Genomic DNA, 20,000 nt, shown 5'->3' on the forward strand with positions numbered 1-20,000 from the left:
CAAATGCTAAACATGGGGTTTGACAATTTTAGCTTTAACCTGTAGTAAAACCACCATCTCCTTTTGCATTGTTTTTTTTCTAAACACCCTTGAAGAGGAGAAAAAAAAAGGTCTCCTTCCAACACGCACACTCTATTTCAAATCAAAATGTGTGCCAAAGTGTGCGTGTGTATGTGTATCCGTGTGTGCAGATTGGTGTGTGTGTGAGTATGCGTGTGTGTCCACCGGGAGAACGTATCCATTGCTTTTCCCCGCCGTGCGGTAATGCAGTGAAAGCATTCATCTCGTAGCCAAGTGCACAGTGCCACTAAAGTAATGTTCCTTAGGGACAGTTAACTGCACCCTGTGCAGAAACCCAGTGAAATGCCACACACACAAAATCGGCAAGGTAAACAGTGTGTGTGTGTGTGTGTGTGTGTGTGTGTGTGTGTGTGTGTCGGGGGCCAAGCGCTCCAGTTCCTTGCTCATGCTCTCCCACCAGAAGCAAAAGCTCTGCTCACTTTGTCACCTTCACTGTCTCCTTCAGAGTCACCTGTTCATGAGTGCACACACACACACACACACACACACACACACACACACACACACACACACACACACACGCACGTGCGCGCACACACACGCGCACACACATGCACAGACACGTACGCACACACGCACGCACGCACGCACACGCACGCACACACACGCACACACGCACGCAGACACACACACACGCGCGCGCACACACACATGCACAGACACGCACGCACGCACACGCACGCACACACACGCACGCACACACACACACGCACGCGCACACACGCACACAGTCAGTGTTTATGTTGTTAGTATATTCATACACTTCTGACACAAATATACACTATGCTGATAGGCGCACAGACACGCACGCACGCACACGCACACACACACACACACACACACTCTTGCACACAAACTACAATGTAGTGAACTCTGACTGATCAGTTTAGAAAGAAGGGCACTATGAACGCTAGGATATTCACAACTGGTACAGTTTTAGAATTGTTACTTTAATAGTGTTAATATGAACATCATATCAATAGTAACTTTTTACCAAGCGTAGCAGTGGTCAGCAGTGGTTATCATTAACATGTCCCCCATCACTCACTCACTCTCTCTCTCTCTCTCTCTCTCTCTCTCTCTCTCTCTCTCTCTCTCTCTCTCTCTCTCTCTCTCTCTCTCTCTCTCTCTCTCTCTCTCTCTCTCTCTCTCTCTCTCTCTCTCTCTGTCTCTCTGTCTCTGTGTCCTGCGTGAGATATTATTAGCTGTTACTCTGGGGCCCAGTCTCACTGCTGTCAAGGCTGGGCTGTCCCTGTGTCTCTGCCCTTCATTTTCTACCTCTTTCTTCCCTCTTTCTTCTCTCTCTCTCTCTCTCTCTCTCTCTCTCTCTCTCTCTCTCTCTCTCTCTCAAAGACAGGGCACTTAAACATTCACATGCACAGGCGCAACGCATCTTTCTTCATCTTAGCCAATTAACTACCAACCTCTAACTTTACTACAATGGCAGCAGTTATTTAAAATAACATGTCATTTAAAGTAGATCCAGCATATCGAGTGGTAATGTTAAAGCAAACCAAAGGGACAAAAGTGTTCAAGAAAAACTGCTGCTCCATTATACCACCGAGAACTGGACGTCTGTGTAAATCCTTGGACTAAATGAACAACATAAACTTTATGTTAGGCCCTCACAGCCTAGGCAGGATCAATTTTGCACAGTCTGTTCCAGGGGCTGTAGGAATACATTTAAATATTCCATGCCACCTTACTTAACCTGCTGTAAATTCAGACATCATAAACATCAGCTGCCGGATGTTTAATACTGAAGTTGTTATAATTACAGGCGTATCTAACATGTTCTTTTTTAAATGTAATGCCTCAGTTTGTTGCTAAAACAATTCCAACATCCGGAATGTTGGAAACCACCAACGTTGCACACTGACAGAGATACATTTCACTATGGATTCTAACTGATTTACTTTAGGATTATTAGATCTTACCTGTTTTATGCACAAGTTAGAATTGGTGCACTTTAAACTGGATAAGAATTAGAGAAATGCCACCAATCTCTTTTCCCACCAAGAAATAAATGCAACAACAACAAAAAAGTCAATCTTTTCAGAGGTTTCACAGTATAATTTGATATTACATTACAAAAGCAACAAACCTAAAAATAATACTCATTTGTGCTACGTATAAAGGCTAAATTAACGAATGATTAAACGTTGTGGCCGGGTGTAAAAAGGGTCCGGATACGTGGCGTGCACTACGTCCTGTAGGAAAGGAGTCTAAACAAGCCAGTGTTAGTTTCTGAGCACCACACTGTCTATCCACACATGATCAGCAGGTGTGTTAATGCATCGTTATCCTTGCATGCTCACTCCCTCAGGTACATGGTTAAATGGCAGAGGTCGCGTGATGGTCCCGTCTGGGATGGACTTCCGTACTGCGGCTCCCAAACGATCGATCCCAAACATTTTCATTTCATCATGAGTCAATAGCATAATACACTACAGATGTTTTCTGAGTTATTATTCAAGAATGTATTATTTAATACAGAGGCCTATTTTCTTAGTTTAATACCCAAATACTTGTAAATTGTATTCATATGTTTGCATTCAACTTGCTTGTTTTTTAAATGTTCTATTAACATTATCTCATTCAGCACTGCCTCTATGTGGATGTCACTGCAGCTGGTACTTTAAATAAAAGTAATAAACTTTATTATTATTTAAAACATAACTTGTAAAACTTACTGAATGGGGATTTAGAGTTTGGGATCCTATTTTATACAGTGCTAGAATGCGTTATAAGCCCATATGTGTCTGTTTGCTAGCAGTTTATCTTTTAACCATCATATTTGCTGCTATGATCCTCATATTTTGCTCAGTACATGCAGTAATGCTTTTTTAACAGATGTATCAAGTAGCTTAAAAGATCAATTAAAATGCAGTTATTTCAGTAATTTAAATACGTTTGTATTCTCCATTTATGCAGTACCTTAGGTATTGTTGAAGATTGTTAAAAATCTCTCTCTCTCTCTCTCTCTCTCTCTCTCTCACACTCTCTCTCTCTCTTTTTTGCATAGCCCGATTACATTACTGATGTCCTGTATGTCCTGTATAAATAACTCTCACTATTTGTTGCACAGGATGTTGTTATGTAGTAGCCAGGTGTGAGGGAGTGAGTTACTACTGATATCCTTGTAACACATTCTCTCACTCCCTTTTCCTGTCACTCTCTCTCTCTCTCTCTCACACACACACACACACACACACACACACACACACACACACACACAGCACACACACACACATACACACACACACACACACACACATACAGCACCAGTCACAGCCTTTTTTTTTCCCTGAGAGCACTTGAGCTGCGGAGATTGCCTTTTTAAGGTGGAAATCAATATCTTTTCTTTTCACATCTTCCCTTTCTCTGCTGTCCTCTCAATTCTGATCCTGGCCCCTTCTTCTCCTCTTCCCACCCCACATCCCACCCCAAAGAGGGACTGCGCTAGTCTGACCACAACAAAGGAAAATACTATTCATCATGATATCATCATTTCTGCTTAGAAAATGTATAATGTGCAAAAGACTGCAATATCTCCTTGGTTGGTTACCCAACTGAAGTCACAAAAATCCTTAAATGGGCAAAAGTGAAGTGTTCGAGAACCACCGTGTAAAGCGAGGAAACTAGAATTGCATGCAGAATTGTGCGCTTTTCAGCCACTATGAACAGGTGCCACGTGGGTTACAGTACGGTGAATCGTATAGCGACTACTGTGTATGGTCACCTGGTCACAACTGTGCACAACAGCTATAAACTGCAGAAACCTCCAGCTGATCGGTCCACATGAAGAAACAGCATGCCTTATAGATTTACTGTGGCACCGACATTGGTGAAGAACACACTCACGCATGGGCCCATTGCCGTAGGACAGACGGCCCTACAAAACTACAAACTCACAAAGACTCCCCTGTGAAGGCGGTTTACTGTCCCGAACTCTCTTCGGCATGTATACATGTGGAGGAATTTACCCTGCGTTCATCTAAATCTGTTGTGTGTTGGCTGATTAAACGTAGCAGATTGTGCGGAGTAGGCTAGTAGAATACAGGTCTACTAGCCAGCCGGGTGTGGGGCTGAGCTGAGCTGGGCTGGGCTGGGCTGGGCTGGGCTGGTCTGGGCTGGGGGGTCCACACCTCTTTATATGGCCAACCTAAAAATACCTCCATGCATAGGGCAGAGAGAGTGGACATGCAGCCAGTGGGGGGGGGGGGGGGGGGCTTGGATATGTCTGTGTGTGTGTGTGTGTCTGTGTGTGTTAGTGGGGGGTTACACCAAATTAGACCACAAAATAAGTGAGTGCTCTAAGAGAAGAGATATATAAACAACAACAACAAAAGCAACCATGGTTAAAATTAAGGGGCAGACATGGGGAAGAGCCATTAGTCCGTAGTGACCGACGAGGACTCTCCCATTTGCCGTCTGCCCATTACTGCTTAGATCCTCCCTTTGGATGCAAGCTCCTCCCACCTGGAGTCCAACCCCCCTGCAAGTCAGAGTAAGCCAGCAGTACTTGAGGGGCTATTTTTTACCCTGCCTCACTAAATAAGGCCAGAGAGTGAGGGGACTGGGTGAAGGGCCAGAGGGAGCTCGCTCTGCCTCTACCTTGGGGGTATAAAAGCATCGGGGCAGTAGGAGGCTCCGCCGATCTCTGCCAACCCCCAGCAACAGCCACGTGTGTACGACTAACATGTTGCCCTCGAGTCTTCTAGACCGCGGAGACTAACGTGAGCCGAGTTTTTGATTTGACCTTTATTTCCCTTCCTGAGGTCAGGCCAGGGCTGAGCTGATGACATCACATCTCTGCTTAGCTTTCGTCGACTTCATCACCGTTTACCACTTCGAATTACTTTGGGGGTTTTTTTTATAACTGTTATTTGACTTTTCGGACAGTGGACCGACAGGAGTGTGTGACAGTATGGAATATACCATAGTGACAGATTTGACAAGAACGTGGGACCGAGAGAGAGAGAGAGAGAGAGAGAGAGAGAGAGAGAGAGAGAGAGAGAGAGAGAGAGAGAGAGAGACTGTGTGAGAGAAAGAGAAACAAGCTCCAGAGTTTCAACGTTATGGTATTGTCTGCCTGTTTCATTCACCTTCAGGCCTTTCTCTAAACGCTGCTGCTCTGCTAACACTTAACCTTTGATCAGATCCATCTTTTACACCACACTTTTATGTCTTTCTATCTTGCACATCGTCTTTATCTTGTGTGTGGCTTTGATATCTTCATTCTCTCTGTAAATTCTTTCACAAATCTCTCTCACAACTGTCTCTCACTGTTCTCTGTCTGTCTGTCTCTCTCTCTCTCTCTCTCTCTCTCTCTCTCTCTCTTTCTCCCTCCCTCCCTCTCCCTCTCTCACCTCTAGTGTCAGCATACCGTCCATACTGTCTCATACTCCTGTTTCAGGTCCCACTGGATGTAGCTGAGAGACTCGTTCTCTCTCTGGACAGGTGGGGAGGGGGGGTGTTCTGGTCGCACGGCACTGTGACGCGTTCGCATTCAGACATGCTTCTACCGCTGTGTGATGGGCTGCAGGCCCAGGACCGGCGCGGTTATTTTCACCCACCTACCTCAGTCTGGTTCTTCTGCCCTCCTCCGTATTTTCAACTTTTTTTTCTTCTTCTCAACCGCGCCGTACGAAGAGGTGAGACAACTCCAACGTGCGCGTCGCCTTTTACTCTCCCGGCTCTCTCCTTCGCTTTTCTCTGCTCTCTCTCTCTCTCTCTCTCTCTCTCTCTCTCTCTCTCTCTCTCTCTCTCTCTCTCTCTCTCTCTCTCTCACGCTCCCTCCCTCCCTCCCTCCGCTCACATCCTTAAACTCTCAAGCGCTGATTCAGCTGCTACTATACGGACGCTCCTCCTGCTATTACGATCTGCGCCGGCCATCTCTCGGTAAGTGCGCCCGTGTACGTGTGTGTGTGTGTGTGTGTGTGTGTGTGTGTGTGTGTGTGTGTGTGCGCGCGTGCATGAGCGTGTGAGTGCATGCCCGTGCGGTGCGTGCGTGAAGATGAGAGCTCTCCTCATTTCGACTGCGCTCCTGTACTGCGCCTCGCTGTTTATGCACGTCTGCATAAGACATGAAACAGGCAGCCTCAGGCGTTCCGCTCTGCCGGCCCGCTCCCATCAAAGTTCTACGAGCGCTAGCGTCCGCGCACCCGCTAGCCGCGCTCCCGTGAGCTGGGACAGAAGCGCGGCGTCCGTCCCGACGTACTTCGTTCCCGCCTTCCGACTTTCAGACACGGCCATTTTTCACATAGCCGTTTGAGCTAACGCGTGTTCGTAGCTTGGAGTTTGAGTAGTTCTTCCCTTTTTGTTGAAGCTAATATAGAAAGAGAGCGAGGGTTGGAGGAGCCTTTCCCGTGACCTCTCAGAAGAGCCGAAAAGCCAGTCAGCTCTTTAACTGCTAAATTTACTCAGATAGCATAAGGGCAGGAGCTAGGCCCAGCAATCCCGGACGTGGTTAAATGTGGACTAAACCGGAGAAGCGAGGATCAGGTGACAGTTGGACGGTTCAGGGGTGGAACAGCTGCTGATGCTGGAGGACTGTTTGGGGGGGGGGGGGGGGGTAGGAATGGGACACCTGCTACTAAAGGGTGGGGGGGGGGGGGGGTGACATAAGCATATTTCCAACTAAAGGTTCCATCTATGGCATAGGGCTGTTGAGCTCAAATTAAAAGTTGGCTGAGCAGTTGAGACAGGGAGAAAGTTGTGTGTGTGTGTGTGTGTGTGTGTGTGTGTGTGGGTGGTGTGGAGTGGGGGGGGTGGCGGGGGGTCAATTTACACAAACCACAGTCTGGTCTCGTCAGTAACAGAGGGATGAAAAACAAAGGAAGGTGGAAATGAGAGAGAAGAGGGGATGTGATTTATGACGAGCTCTTTAATTACACCGAGGCTGCTATGGGCTGCGCTTGGGCTTCTGTGCTGTTCGCTGCTGTCAGTAAGCTGCACATAATTCTATATGAGCACAGACCCATTTTTCCTTCATGCATACATTTTCATATTAAAACCTGCAAGAGCTGCGCTGTCAGGCTAAATATTTTTACAGTACATGCGTATTTAATTGTCAGTCTGTTCCGCGATGCGAGTAGACATAGTAATAATGGAAATATAATTGAATAGTATAAATTTGATCTTGACAGTGTAATGCAGATGAATGCTGAGGTAAATGTGTTTGTGCTGGGTGGTGGTGGGGGGGGTATTAGAGGGAAGCAGATGAGTGACGGGTGTTTAATCTCACGCACACAAGCGTGCTGCTCGGTATGCACGCTGGGGCTACTGCTGTGCACCCATGTAGCGGCTCTGAAGTGCTGACGGCGTCTCCGTTTGTTCAGCATACGGCCAGGCCATTTGTACAGTCTTTCAAAGGAAACACACTGTACCACAATATGGCAAAATCACGGTGCAATGTTTACGTCCTCATATATATGCACAGACACACACACACACACACACACAAGCATGCTTATGCACTCTCACACATGGCTTGAGGCTACAGAGGGTGTTGGACTCCTCCTCTAACTGCCCTCTGCTGTAATTATCAGTCACACAGAGTGTTTGTCACGCTCAGGTAACACACACGCGCAGGCACACACGCACACTCATACACACACACACTGCTTGCATCTCCACCAGGTTTACTTAACACCACAGTCAGGAGCTCCATTAGCACAGTGACATCAGTGATGGTCTAATTCATTAGAGGGGCGAGTCAGCTGTGTGCTATTTGCCTATAAATTGGTATTGATTTGCAAGGAGCGGGGGGGTTCCAGACTCATGGACACACACACACACACAAAAACAGGTCTTCATTATATTTTGCAAAGTATCATTTTAGGCACAACCACACTTACCCTGTGCCACAATAATGCACTGTAATGTATATCGAATGCTGCAATGTACATAAGGTTTCTGTACCTAAGATCAGGCTTGTACAATAAGATCCTCTCTGGTCTATACATTAGAAAAAAGAGAGAGACCATCAGGGTCAATGGGAGCAAGGGGAGGGAGAGAGAGAGAGAGAGAGAGAATAAGGAGGAGGGTTGTGCATGGTGCAGGCTCTATAGGATGTGCATTATGGAGTGAGAGACTGCAAGAGCAGAAGAGGAGAGAAGATGTGCAAGGCAGTGAGGAGAGGTCAGTGATATAGATCATCAGATAACCACTTAGCTCCTCTGGACCACGGCGCCTCCACAGCGGAGCCTATTCAAGAGTGATCAGAGGAGCTTGCAGCCCTGCAGTGGACGAAAACTTTCTCACCGGTGTGTGTGTGTGTGTGTGTGTGTGTAAGTAAGTAAGAGAGAGAGAGATGGGAGGAGGGAGAGAGAAATAGACACCCAGAGAGAGAGAGAGAGAGAGAGAGAGAGAGAGAGAGAGACTGCAGAGGCAGTACCTGGGACAGTGAAAGTGGGAGAGAGGAAAAGAAAAGGGGAGCTATTACACTTCTTCCTCTTCACCCTTTATTCTGCGCTTTCTCTTTGGTGCATTGGCCCGTCTGAAGCTGGGGGACTCAACCTGACAGCTACCCGCTAGGTAAGCACCAGTATCTCTCCCTCTCTCTCTCTCTCTCTCTCTCTCTCTCTCTCTCTCTCTCTCTCTCTCTCTCCCTCCCCCCCATCTCTGCTGCAGCTGCACCTCTAGGGCTGACAGTCAAGGTGAATCGCGCATGCTGCTGCTCTGCGTAGCCTGACTTTAAAAGGAAAAAAAAACTGCTCTCCCAGTAAAACTAGAACATCCTGCTGTGTGTGCGTGTGTGTGTGTGTGTGTGTGTGTGTGTGTGTGTGTGTGTGTGTGTGTGTGTGTGTGGGCATGTTTGTCTGTTTGTGCATGTGTCAGTGTTACGCACACGTGTGTGCAGCAATGCAGTTTTTTCAGGGAGACCATGAGACTGGGAAATGGTGCAAGTGTGTAAGCAAAGCAAAAGACAGCTAGAGAGACAGGTAGAGAGACAGGTAGAGAGACAGGTCCCAAACTGGTGTCCATGGGCGTGTAGGTGGAATCATTTAAATTGCTGGTGGGTTTTAATTTTCATGCACTTGGACAATCTCAGATGAATTATCCTTGAGAAATGAAGTAGAAAAATGAGCCAATGCACCCTTGACCTGTAAGGAGAGCAGATCACGCAACACGGGGAGAAAGAACACCGCTGCGCAGCGTAGGAGCAGACCCGGGCCCACAATAATCTACTTTAAAACAGACGAAAGAAATCATCCTGCAATATTCACACAACAACAGAATGAAGGGACCAAGTTTGACAAGCACCGACCAAAAACGCGGCTCCACACAGAGGGACATGAGGAACGCGGAAAGGTTCTGAACAGTGTTCTGAACTGAACAGTGTTGCAGGCGACAAGCCATTGGCCGGTGGGCCCGGGGGTTTTCCAGCCGGCGCGGTCAGGGACGGGAGACGCGAGGGCGGATTTGTGGACGGCGAGCCCGTGAAGCCTGCTTGGGGGACATACTTCTTTATATACCCATATGAACAAGGGCAGCTATGGAATGTAAAGAAGTATGTATCCCAGGCAGGGGAGAGAGAAGGGGGCTTCTGGAGTGGACGCGTTCCGGGACGCACTTCCAGCAGAGGCGAGCAGAGCCGGGGGCACGGGTGTAAGGGGAGGTGTATGGGGCAGATGCTTTAGAGAGCACTTATCACAGCCCTTCATTAGCGCAAAGTGACTGATGAGCAGTTTTGGTGCATGTGAACTGGAGGCGGTGGTGAGTGTTTGTAGGTGTGTGTGTGTGTGTGTGTGTGTGTGTGTGTGTGTGTGTGTGTGTGTGTGTGTGTGTGTGTGTGTGTGTGTGTGTGTAGCCAGAGGATGTCATCTTCTGGTGTGTTCTTGCTTGGTCAGTGCTGGGCTGTTGTATGAGGAGAAACGCGAGCATGGTTTTGTTCTTCCAAATGTTTTGAGTGGAATCAGTTTGTCAGCGTTAATGGAAATCCAATTGTGTTCCTCTCATGTACAGAAACACACAGACAGCAGATACAGTCCAAATGGTGCAGTGAAAAAATGCTTACTAATGGATAATGTGGTCAGAGAGTGAGACAGTGAGAGAGAGAGCAAAAATACCCACTATACATTATACATAGCCACAAGGATTTACCAGAAACTATTACTTTGTTAAAGCATTTGAGAACACTGTTACAGTCATGTCAGTCTATCTACTTCAAAATGCATGAGTTTGGCTCTGCCATGGGACTCTTAGCTTTTATCTGTGTGTGTGTGTGTGTTTAAGAGAGTGTCTAAGCTGTGCTGTGGGACCATCATTTATCCTTCTGCATCAGGGCAGAAGTGGTATGTCTGTATTAGAGTGGGCACACATACACACTCGACATCTGGAGTGTGTTACTAAAAAAAAAAAAAAAAAAAAAAAAAAAAAAAGCTAGGTGGTCAGAGAGCATCAGAAACACGGAGGGCTAGTCTACTGGGGACAGCTGCTGAATTTGAGATCTCACTTTTCACACACTGAACAGCTGAGCTGAGCCAAGCCTGACATCCTGTATGAGAGAGAGCGAGAGTGATAAAGAATGTGTGTGTGTGTCTGTGCGTGTGTGTGTGTGTTGTGTGTGTGTGCATGTGTGTTGTGTGTGTGTCTGTGTGTGTGTGTGTGTGTGTGTGTGTGTGTGTGTGTGCGCGCACGTGTGTGTCTGCAGTGTGAGGAGGAAAAAGTGTATAATTTAAGTATTTTATGAAAATGATTCAGATGTTACAAAGGAAAAAAAACTGCTTACAGAAGACAATCCTAACCCAAGGCAACAACAGAAGTGTAAAAGTATGGCTTTAGGGGTAAGTCTCCCTTAAAATGGAGAAGAGAGAAAGAGAGAGAGAGAAAGAGAAACAGAAAGTGGGATAGGATACTCCTGGGAGCAAGAGAGCGGTTGACCGAGATGAGAGTGGGAACATATAGCGCATGGCAGCAGGAGTACTGGAGCACCAGGAATGTGGGACTCATGGTTTGTCTCTCTCTCTCTCTCTCTCTCTCTCTCTTTCTTTCTCACACACACACACACACACACACACACACACACACACACGTTCCATGGTGGGGAGAACCAAAGAGCAGTTCGATATAAAAAAAATTTAAAAAATTAAAATAAATAAATAAAAAGGTCAGTGAGGTTAGTGTGAGATCATATGTGAGAGGAGAGAGAGAGAGAGAAGCAGGCTGGACTGAGGTGGGTGTTCCGGGCAGGCTCGCAGTAGGCAGTGTGGATGGGGGGTGGAGAGTTGGGGGGGGGGGTGCATTGTTCTGTCACTTTGCCTGTGTCAGCAGGTGGAAGAGCTCATCAGGACATTAAATATGCAACAATGCTGACTGAGCCAGTGTGCTGAGGCAGCCAAAGCTAGGGGCCAGGGGGTCCACTAGAGTCAGGGCACACCCACTATCCCCGCCCCAGACCCACCCCAGACCTGACCTGCCTAAGGTGTTAAACGTGCCTCGTGGCACAGATTTAAGAGGTCATCTGATCTATAGCTGACCGAAAACCAAATTACCACTGATAGATAGAAAGTGTGTGATGTATTACAAATTATTTATGAATGCAATTTTTATTTTTTATGCATTTCTCATTTGTTTTGAAATATAAACTATTTGAGGAAAAGTGGTCAGGTGAATTAATGCTATGTATGGAGTTTTTAATTCATTGTGCTTATGTAGGTTATTGTACAATCTCAGTGATGTGATAAGGGATTGGATCATTTGAAAAGCAATCACAAGCCTGCATTTATGTTTCTGCATCATATGTATTCCAGTAAATCAGTTATGCAAGCCAAAAGTACTTAAAAAATAGACTGCACTGTTTAGTTTAAGGGCAATTAAATCACAAAAAGTCCCATATCCAGTGTCCACTGGTGTACAGCTCATCAAGTTGTCATGTGTATAATCCAGCATGTTGTGTGTAGTGGCAGGCTGTGGAGAGTTATATGTGCTTGTTTGAGGAGGAATATAAATTCAGTGCAGTATATCATAGTGTGGGTTCAAGAGAGCAGCTTGCTGAGAGCAGCGTTATAAGTCATTACACAATAAGCCCACAGTACCTGACAACCGCTCGCCCTCAGGAAGTTATGATGAAGGGTCTTATCTCTGCGACTAAACTAGCCTGCTCAGTGCCTGCGTGCCACCATTAAACCCTATGTGTGATGTAAAAGCACACTATTGTCTCACGATGTGAGGTGTGTGTCTGTGTTTATGCAATTTTGTGTGTGTGTGTGTGTGTTTATGTGTTTGTCAGCAGTATGTGTCCAGAGAATCTGTTTGACACCGAAAGCTTCAAGTATTCAGAATTATAAAGTAATCCTAAAGTTCTGTTTAATTACTTATGAGTGCAGGATTAGCAGTTGCTATCAGCTATAGACAGAATCAGTGGTATAAATCACTAGAATCAGAGGTCAAAGGTTAGAATTTTAGAGTGAGTGCAAAGGTCAATGTGGGGTTGGTGGCCTAACGCTCTGTTCCTCTTGGGCTTGTCATTACCCACGAGTCCTCTGACAAGCCATCAGCCTGTCAGTCAGACAGCCCTTCGCAGGCCCACACTACACACACATCGAGCCCAGCGATCCCATTTAGAGCAGCGACTTGACTGAGCCGGCTTACGCCTCCTCTGGGGCTGCACAGATGAGACAGCCATGCATAAATGAACAAGTCCCTCGACGCTGCTGAGGTGGTAATTCAAAAGCGGCTGGGAAGCAGAGATCATCTGTTGCAAGTACACAGGAAGGACTTTACTGCTGTAAGCCTTAGGTACCTGCTGGCTTGAAGAGTGGATTTGTTTGTTCTGAAATGCTGTGGTTAAGATGAATTTAAAGGGCCTCAGAGCATATGTAGAGCACAGTGCTCTGCTCTCCAGCACAGCACACATGCATTTCAACACCCCACACACGCTCTTCAACACACCACACACATCAACACACCACACATGCCCTTCAACACACCACACACATCAACACACCACACACGCTCTTCAACGCACGAGACACATCAACACACCAACACACCATGCACGCTCTTCAGCGCACCACACACTTCAACACACCACACACGCTCTTCAACGCACCACGCACAACACACCACACACGCTCTTTAACCCACCAACTGTGTGCACTTACTTCAACACACCAAACACTTCAACAAACCACACACGCATAAACAAACCACACAGAAAACACCACGCGCAACCCAAGACATGGTTCAACACAGCACACACAACACACCACATATGCGCATCGACGCACCACATACATCAACGCACTACGCACACGCATCAACGCACCACACACACACACACACACACATCAACACACCACACCCATCCCCACACACACACTTAGGAGCAATGTCTCTGTGACTTGTTTCAATCAATTAAAGTGACATCTGCTAGCATTTAACCACAAACAGCCAGTCCTGTCCACTCCACCAGCAAGAGACAGTGAGCGAGGAGTAACAATAATTATGGAGAAGGAAGGTACAACAGAACATCAGGTATAAAATGGACTTTTTATTACTCGCCATAACCTTTCTCTGAGCTGAGCAGGGGATGTTTCGCAGTGTAAGCGCTCTCACGGACGCGGTTCCTTAGCTACTGCGTGACGCGAAGCTTCAGTCAGCAGACGGGCCCTCCCGTTGCGCTCGGTCCATTCTCCCCCCCTGCACTGGGCAGGCGGACGGGCAGACCCACTGCTGCCTGTGCATGGGATAATTAAAGCCCTCCGATGCTGTAAAGCGGGAGGAAGTAATTAAAAGAACAAGGGCACTTCAGCAGAGGCCCTTGGCTGTCAGGGACGAGGAGGAACACTCGCCCATCCCTGTACTGGCAGAGCCAGGGACGCGCAGCATGACGTGGCTGGCCGGTGTCGGAGCGACTTATGAAGTGGTTACAGCAAGTTAATTACAAAAGCGCCTGCATGGTGATTGTGTTATTAAGCATTAGTCAGACTGTTATTAATGTGTTAATATGCAAAACAGGTGCATACCGGCTTGCTCCTTTGAAGGTGTGAGTGCATGAGGGTGAGCGATCCCTGTTCCTGCACTACTGCCTGCATCACCCATCACAGACGATCGCAGAGGAGTCTATACTGTTAAAACCAACTGCACATTCAGCTAGATTTAGAAGAAAAAGCCCTTTCTGTAATGTCATTATTTTATGAAGTCTTTACTGTAGGAATGAAAGTTAAGCGCAGAGTGAACACACAACAGGGTAGAATAATGAATGATAAATAGGAGTCGTGTCCGCACACATCTTGCTGACATGATCAGAATCTCTATGTGGAGTTGCATTTATGTGCGTCCACGTGTGTCTGTGTGTGTGTGTAAGTAAAAATAAGATGGCCTTGAAAAGTGCCCTGTATATGGTCGAAAAGGTGTGTTTGTGTGTAAGTGTGTACACAACTCTCCCTTCCACACACTCTCCAGGTGTGCGTGTAGCATGTGGGAGATGGCAGTGCTGGGGCTGGAAGCAGCAGATGTTCAAACCTTCTGCCTGTTAGTGGCAGAACAGTTGTCCATGTGAAATACAGACACACCAGCATACATGCGCACACACACTCACATGCACACACACGTGCACACACACGGACTCATTCACACTTGCACGCACTCTCTCACTCTTTCTCTCTCTCTCACACACACACACACACACACACACACACACACGCACACACAACCACACAGAGTGCAACAGCCAGCATTCCTGATCACAAGCACGCCCCTTTAAGTGAACACATATTTCAGTAGTGCATAGTCAGGGGTAGTCTAGTTAGCATTCCGGCACTGCCACATGGGGTTTAAGCCAAGAGCTGAAAGCATTAGAGAGAGAGAGAGAGAGAGAGAGAGAGAATGAGGTGATGAGAGGGAAAGAAAGAAGACAGAAGAAATGAAAGGGACATCCTATAGGGAAAACAAGAAAGCCAGAATAAAGACACATGGCCATGAAGTGGGTAAAGAAAAGAAGAACAATCAGGTATTCAAAATAGACCCCCAATGTTGAAAGATCGAACTAAAAAGTCTGTTCACATATAGGAGACATATAGGAGTTTATCATATCAGCATATATGGGTGCACTACTGTGCCCATTATGGGCAACATAGACCTACATAGACCTGCCTGAGAACCTTTAAGGCAGTCCCAGTTCCCGATGTAATACCTGTGAGGGGTGGGGCTGAGGATTGAGGTGGGGCTGAGGAAGAGGTGGGAATTAGGTTGGGGGTGGGGCTGATGAAGGGGTGGGGCTTAGGTTGGGGTGGGGCTTTGGTAAGGCTCCAAGGCGATCACTGCAGAGGGTAAGGCACTAGTTGATGCTGACTGCTTAAAGAATGATACATGAGTGTGGTGGCTGAGAGCAGTGAGACAGAGCGGGAAATACGTTTAGGACCATCATTCCGTGATTTGTGACAGGCGTCGTAAGGAGAAGCAGGTGAGTCAGCCTGAGAAAAGAAAGTGGAGGAAAGCGGAGAAAAGAAAAGTCAGGAAAGAGTGATGTGAAAAAGTGGGGTACGAGTGACACGGTAAAATGTAACGGGCTGTTACGACATCACCAAACACAGGGATGTGTGCGCGCGCACGAGATTACAGATGCCACCCTGCCATGACAATGGAGGAATGACACTTCAGAAATGTAACGAAGCATCTCAGACATTTAGCAGTAAAGGTGGATGTCAGATACTGTGGTGAACAGAAAGAAAAAGAAAACCACTGCAGGGGTTTATTTTCATCTGTATGCACTGGCACTTGTTATGATGCTTAGATTCTTCTGGTATGTTTTACTTTTGAATCATTTTAGGTGAGGTACATTTTATTCTTAGTAAGGTGTAGTGGGGTGTTTGCAGTACTTGACTACTTGGCTAAAGATCTTTTATGCACGCAACTTTAAAATAAAGAGGTCTTATTTGTCTTTTGGACTCAGTAATGCACTCCTGTCAAACACTGTTTCAATAAGCCGCATTAGATGACTTCAGAGAATGTGTAAAGACTGTAAAGAGGCAGAGAAGCCATCAGCTCAAAATTACACTCTTGCAAGCACACACACACAGACACACACACAAAAAACAATTGTTTCAGAATGGCGCACAGCTTGGTTAATACTCTTTTTGAATGGGAAGAGAGAACACAGGCAGAAAGAGAGAATGTAAGAGCAACAAGACGAGAATGAGAGAGAGTGTGTGTAGGGTTAGACACAGATACAGAGAGTGTGTGTAGGGTTAGACACAGATACAGAGAGTGTGTTTGTAGGGTTAGACACAGATACAGAGAGAGAGTGTGTGGGGTTAGACACAGATACAGAGAGAGAGTGTGTAGGGTTAGACACAGATACAGAGAGAGTGTGTAGGGTTAGACACAGATACAGAGAGTGTGTAGGGTTAGACAGATACAGAGAGAGAGTGTGTAGGGTTAGACACAGATACAGAGAGTGTGTGTAGGGTTAGACAGATACAGAGAGTGTGTGTAGGGTTAGACAGATACAGAGAGAGAGTGTGTAGGGTTAGACACAGATACAGAAAGAGAGTGTGTGTGTAGGGTTAGACAGATGCAGAGAGAGAGTGTGTAGGGTTAGACACAGATACAGAGAGAGTGTGTAGGGTTAGACACAGATACAGAAAGAGTGTGTATAGGGTTAGACAGATACAGAGAGAGTGTGTGTAGGGTTAGACAGATACAGAGAGAGTGTGTGTAGGGTTAGACACTGATACAGAGAGAGAGTGTGTAGGGTTAGACAGATACAGAGAGAGTGTGTGTAGGGTTAGACAGATACAGAGAGAGAGTGTGTAGGGTTAGACAGATACAGAGAGAGAGTGTGTAGGGTTAGACACAGATACAGAGAGAGAGTGTGTAGGGTTAGACACAGATACAGAGAGAGAGTGTGTGTAGGGTTAGACACAGATACAGAGAGTGTGTGTAGGGTTAGACAGATACAGAGAGTGTGTGTGTAGGGTTAGACACAGATACAGAGAGAGAGTGTGTAGAGTTAGACACATACAGAGTGTGTGTGTGTAGGGTTAGACACAGATACAGAGAGTGTGTGTAGGGTTAGACAGATACAGAGAGTGTGTGTAGGGTTAGACAGATACAGAGAGAGAGTGTGTAGGGTTAGACACAGATACAGAAAGAGAGTGTGTAGGGTTAGACACAGATACAGAGAGTGTGTGTAGGGTTAGACACAGATACAGAGAGTGTGTGTAGGGTTAGACACAGATACAGAGAGAGTGTGTAGGGTTAGACAGATACAGAGAGAGTGTGTAGGGTTAGACACAGATACAGAGAGTGTGTGTAGGGTTAGACAGATACAGAGAGAGTGTGTGTAGGGTTAGACACAGATACAGAGAGTGTGTAGGGTTAGACACAGATACAGAGAGAGTGTGTGTAGGGTTAGACAGATACAGAGAGTGTGTGTAGGGTTAGACACAGATACAGAGAGAGTGTGTGTAGGGTTAGACAGATACAGAGAGAGAGTGTGTAGGGTTAGACAGATACAGAGAGAGTGTGTGTAGCGTTAGACAGATACAGAGAGAGAGTGTGTAGGGTTAGACAGATACAGAGAGAGAGTGTGTGGGGTTAGACACAGATACAGAGAGAGAGTGTGTAGGGTTAGACACAGATACAGAGAGAGAGTGTGTGTAGGGTTAGACACAGATACAGAGAGTGTGTGTAGGGTTAGACAGATACAGAGAGAGAGTGTGTAGGGTTAGACAGATACAGAGAGAGAGTGTGTGGGGTTAGACACAGATACAGAGAGAGAGTGTGTAGGGTTAGACACAGATACAGAGAGAGAGTGTGTGTAGGGTTAGACACAGATACAGAGAGTGTGTGTAGGGTTAGACAGATACAGAGAGAGAGTGTGTGGGGTTAGACACAGATACAGAGAGAGAGTGTGTAGGGTTAGACACAGATACAGAGAGAGAGTGTGTGTAGGGTTAGACACAGATACAGAGAGAGAGTGTGTGTAGGGTTAGACACAGATACAGAGAGTGTGTGTAGGGTTAGACAGATACAGAGAGTGTGTGTAGGGTTAGACAGATACAGAGAGTGTGTGTAGGGTTAGACAGATACAGAGAGTGTGTGTAGGGTTAGACAGATACAGAGAGAGTGTGTAGGGTTAGACACAGATACAGAGAGTGTATGTGTAGGGTTAGACAGATACAGAGAGTGTGTGTAGGGTTAGACAGATACAGAGAGTGTGTGTAGGGTTAGACAGATACAGAGAGAGTGTGTAGGGTTAGACAGATACAGAGAGTGTGTGTAGGGTTAGACAGATACAGAGAGTGTGTGTAGGGTTAGACAGATACAGAGAGTGTGTGTAGGGTTAGACAGATACAGAGAGTGTGTAGGGTTAGACAGATACAGAGTGTGTGTGTAGGGTTAGACAGATACAGAGAGTGTGTGTAGGGTTAGACAGATACAGAGAGAGTGTGTAGGGTTAGACACAGATACAGAGAGTGTGTAGGGTTAGACAGATACAGAGAGAGTGTGTAGGGTTAGACAGATACAGAGAGTGTGTAGGGTTAGACAGATACAGAGAGAGTGTGTAGGGTTAGACACAGATACAGAGAGTGTGTGTAGGGTTAGACACAGATACAGAGAGTGTGTGTAGGGTTAGACAGATACAGAGAGAGTGTGTAGGGTTAGACACAGATACAGAGAGAGTGTGTGTAGGGTTAGACAGATACAGAGAGTGTGTAGGGTTAGACAGATACAGAGAGAGTGTGTAGGGTTAGACAGATACAGAGAGAGTGTGTAGGGTTAGACACAGATACAGAGAGAGTGTGTGTAGGGTTAGACAGATACAGAGAGTGTGTGTAGGGTTAGACAGATACAGAGAGTGTGTGTAGGGTTAGACAGATACAGAGAGTGTGTGTAGGGTTAGACAGATACAGAGAGTGTGTGTAGGGTTAGACAGATACAGAGAGAGTGTGTAGGGTTAGACACAGATACAGAGAGTGTGTGTAGGGTTAGACAGATACAGAGAGTGTGTGTAGGGTTAGACAGATACAGAGAGTGTGTGTAGGGTTAGACAGATACAGAGAGAGTGTGTGTAGGGTTAGACAGATACAGAGAGAGTGTGTGTAGGGTTAGACAGATACAGAGAGTGTGTGTAGGGTTAGACAGATACAGAGAGTGTGTGTAGGGTTAGACAGATACAGAGAGTGTGTGTAGGGTTAGACAGATACAGAGAGAGTGTGTAGGGTTAGACACAGATACAGAGAGTGTGTGTAGGGTTAGACAGATACAGAGAGTGTGTGTAGGGTTAGACAGATACAGAGAGAGTGTGTAGGGTTAGACAGATACAGAGAGTGTGTGTAGGGTTAGACAGATACAGAGAGAGTGTGTGTAGGGTTAGACAGATACAGAGAGAGTGTGTAGGGTTAGACAGATACAGAGAGAGAGTGTGTGTAGGGTTAGACAGATACAGAGAGAGAGTGTGTAGGGTTAGACACAGATACAGAGAGAGTGTGTAGGGTTAGACAGATACAGAGAGTGTGTGTAGGGTTAGACAGATACAGAGAGAGAGTGTGTAGGGTTAGACAGATACAGAGAGTGTGTGTGTAGGGTTAGACAGATACAGAGAGTGTGTGTAGGGTTAGACAGATACAGAGAGTGTGTGTAGGGTTAGACAGATACAGAGAGTGTGTGTAGGGTTAGACACAGATACAGAGAGAGTGTGTGTAGGGTTAGACAGATACAGAGAGTGTGTGTAGGGTTAGACAGATACAGAGAGTGTGTGTAGGGTTAGACACAGATACAGAGAGAGTGTGTGTAGGGTTAGACAGATACAGAGAGTGTGTGTAGGGTTAGACAGATACAGAGAGTGTGTGTAGGGTTAGACACAGATACAGAGAGAGTGTGTGTAGGGTTAGACAGATACAGAGAGTGTGTGTAGGGTTAGACAGATACAGAGAGAGTGTGTGGGGTTAGACACAGATACA

At 46.4% G+C, this 20,000-nt stretch overlaps 2 long non-coding RNA genes across 9 annotated transcripts in view; one reads left to right on the forward strand and one right to left on the reverse strand.

Annotated features, from left to right (window-relative positions):
• LOC118240711 (uncharacterized) overlaps window positions 1-5,804 on the reverse strand; it is a 58,734-nt gene extending 52,930 nt beyond the window's left edge. For all 8 annotated transcript variants that reach the window (XR_014119754.1, XR_014119753.1, XR_014119751.1 and 5 more), the window contains exon 1: window positions 5,665-5,804. This is a non-coding gene — a long non-coding RNA (uncharacterized LOC118240711). The remainder of the gene's footprint in view (window positions 1-5,664) is intronic.
• LOC145653505 (uncharacterized) overlaps window positions 5,798-20,000 on the forward strand; it is a 23,763-nt gene continuing 9,560 nt past the window's right edge. Inside the window, exon 1 of the long non-coding RNA XR_014119744.1 lies at window positions 5,798-5,985. This is a non-coding gene — a long non-coding RNA (uncharacterized LOC145653505). The remainder of the gene's footprint in view (window positions 5,986-20,000) is intronic.

The sequence above is a fragment of the Electrophorus electricus genome, chromosome 24 (genome assembly GCF_041902795.1).
Source record: "Electrophorus electricus isolate QZ-2024a chromosome 24, ASM4190279v1, whole genome shotgun sequence".
Taxonomy (NCBI): Eukaryota; Metazoa; Chordata; class Actinopteri; order Gymnotiformes; family Gymnotidae; genus Electrophorus; species Electrophorus electricus.